This window comes from Pseudorca crassidens, chromosome 8 (assembly GCF_039906515.1).
Source record: "Pseudorca crassidens isolate mPseCra1 chromosome 8, mPseCra1.hap1, whole genome shotgun sequence".
Lineage (NCBI taxonomy): Eukaryota > Metazoa > Chordata > Mammalia > Artiodactyla > Delphinidae > Pseudorca > Pseudorca crassidens.
Window position 1 is genome coordinate 11,493,705 of NC_090303.1, and position 2,952 is coordinate 11,496,656.

Consider the following 2,952-nt stretch of genomic DNA (forward strand, 5'->3'; position numbering starts at 1 on the left):
AGCTGGTGGCGGGCTGCCCTTCCGGGTCCTTTGCTCTCCTTGGGCTTCGAGAAGTTCATCCATTCAACTCGACTCTGTCTGGTCCTTCCATTGAGGCTAAAGCTTCTTCAGAGAATTTTCTTGTACTCCCTTTGCTCCAGGATGAGGTTACCCACGCCCTAATCCAGACAAGCGTCTCAGTTGTAAGTTTTTAGTTTTTCCTGGAAATCTGAGTCAGGTGTCCTGCTGTGAACAGGAGGCCGGGGTCGCTGGAGAGCCTAGACGCCTGTAACATCATCCCTTACTCTCTGAGCTGCTGAAAGCTAGTCTTCCAGCCCATGGCAGCATAGACAGTGATTTTGAAAAGTGACCAGGCTCGTTAGGCTGCAAACTGGAGGTGGGTCAGCATTGGTCCCGGTAAGTCTCTGGCGCCCCCAAGTGGAAAGAACGAGGTGCAGAATGACTACCTTGCAAAGAAAGTACCCTAAGAGGATTCTTGGCCCTGGCGCTGCCTCTGGCTGTGGTTCCCATACAGGGTACAGGTGGGCACCGCCATGGGAGCCTTCCATCCGTGTGAAGAAATATGCCGGGGGTTCGGGAAGGGAAGTTCAAGGCTTGGGAAGTGAACACTTTCTGACGTGCTTTCCTGTGGCCACGCCCTCATTTGAAGCGACTCTGCTTTTTATTTATTTATTTTTTAACTAAAATGTTTTTTGATGGGAACCAGAGATATGGTTACATTACATAGTGTGACTCAAAAAACCGGTGGGTGACCAGGAGTTGGAAGGTTACAAAATAATGAGGGTAACACTGGGGACAGGAGGAAAGTTGCTTCAGAACCACAGGAGCCAGGCTAATACGGCCTCTCCCTGCAATGCTGTCTGTGCTCACCCCTGGAGTCCATCTTGCCAGGGCCAAAGCCACCTCTGTCCCCACCACCCCGGCCCCCTCGGTCCCCCGCCTCGGCCGCGGTAGCCGCCCAGATCATAGCCTCCTCTGCCACCACGACGAGCATCTCCATAGTTACCCCCCATGTGAGAGCCTCCTGGTGGCCCTCCTGGGCCATCTGGTTTAGGGGCCTTACACTGGTGGCAGTCATTCCTCCACGAGAAGTTCACATTCTCACACGTAGGATGAGGACACTTCCAGTCCCCTGCTCGCCGCTGTCCGCCACTGCCGCCACTGGGGAATCCTCGGCCACTGTCACCACCTCCACAGCCTCCACGGCCTGTGGGTCCTCCTCGCCCTCGGCCTCCACGACCATTGTCACCACCCCGATTGAAGTGTGCTCGCCGGGTAGCAGATGAGACCTTGATAGGATTCCCAGAGAATTCTTTACTATCAAACCAGTCCGTAGCTGCTTTAGCGGTAGGTGGGTCATCAAATGATACCGTGCTATGCGGCTGCTTCCCACTAGCTACCTACTTAACGTTTGGTAGTGTATATATGTCCATGCCACTCTCTCACTTCGTCCCGGCTTACCCTTCCCCCTCCCCGTGTCCTCAAGTCCATTCTCTACATCTGCATCTCTATTCCTGTCCTGCCCCTAGGTTCTTCAGAACCTTTTTTTTTTTTAGATTCCATATATATGTGTGTTGGCACATGGTATTTGTTTTTCTTGCAGCTGCACAGCACAGGGAGATCAGCTTGGTGCTTTGTGACCACCTAGAGGGATGGGATAGGGAGGGTGGGAGGGAGACGCAAGAGGGAGGGGATGTGGGGATGTATGTATACATATAGCTGATTCACTCTGTTATACAGCAGTAACTAACACACCACTGTAAAGCAATTCTACTCCAACAAAGATGTTAAAAAAAGAAAATGATACTGTTGCCTCTCCCTTCAGCTTGCCTGTTTCCCTGTCTGTACAGATTAATCATGGGCTGTCCCATCTTCTTGTTTGCCTTAATGATCCCAATCTGCTTGAAGTAATTGGCTACAGACTCAGTCGTAGCATTCTCTCCCAGGCCTTGCACGAAGATGGTTGGCCAGGGTCAGTCCTCCATGAGTTGGCGGTCGTTACAACTGCAGCAGTGGTGGCCGTGAACCCAGAGGTCGTGGAAGGTGACTCTGCGTTCTTGCCTAACTTTTCCTCCTACCTCTAGAAAGCCTGAACTTTCTAGATCCCCAGATAAAGAAAAAAGCCCTTTACCTTCTGGGCCCAAGTTGCAGCCTCTTGACATCTGACCGCCACTGCTTCTCCTTGAAGCTGCACAAACTCGTTCTTTCAGAGACCCCTATATTCTCCATAGAAATTCCCCAAGTAATCTTTCTATGAAGGTCAGTTCTGTTGATCAAGATTCATCAGGAAAGAATGATCTTGGGGCCTCCTCCTCTTGATGGAAGTCTTCATTTTATGGTCCAGTGTCTTGGTCCTGTGTCTGTACAAGAATGCAGCTGTCATTATGTGAAGGCTTCTTTCTCTCCAAGGGGATAGCCCCTCCTGCAGTCACCTGCCTGGGGAGAAACATGGACCCCAACCCGTCTCTCCTCAGGGCCCATCAGCCTGAGATGCAGCTCGACTCATGTTACTTTCTTGCTGAAAACCTTCATGCAAGGACTCTGAAGATGATCTGGTCCTACCCCTTCTTTTAAGATGAGGAAGCAAAACACCAGAGACATCGACTTTTTTTTTTTTTTTAACCGAGGTCAACCCCTTTTAGCAGAGTACCTGGGGGCTGCAGCCAGCCTCCTGACAGTCTCCTGAGCTTCCATCCCCTCTGGCCCTGGAGTCTTCCAGGCTCAGCCCCTTCCTGCCTTTCGGCCTTATTTCCTACCCTGCTCCTCTGTGCTGTCAAATCCCTGACGTTGCTTGTTTTCCTCCTTCCTTATTTGGCTCAACCCAGATGCCACTTTCTCCCAGAATTCCCACGCAGAAGTGCTCCCTCCTTCCTGGGGTCCCTTGGCTTCAGGCGATGCCTGTCCTAGGACGTCAAACTCTCCAGCTGGTGTGAGCCATTCCCCAGTAAGCCG

At 51.7% G+C, this 2,952-nt stretch overlaps 1 pseudogene; it reads right to left on the reverse strand.

The window, feature by feature from the left end:
- Window positions 1-761: 761 nt before the first annotated feature.
- LOC137229566 (RNA-binding protein FUS pseudogene) lies at window positions 762-2,601 on the reverse strand (annotated as a pseudogene).
- Window positions 2,602-2,952: the final 351 nt, after the last annotated feature.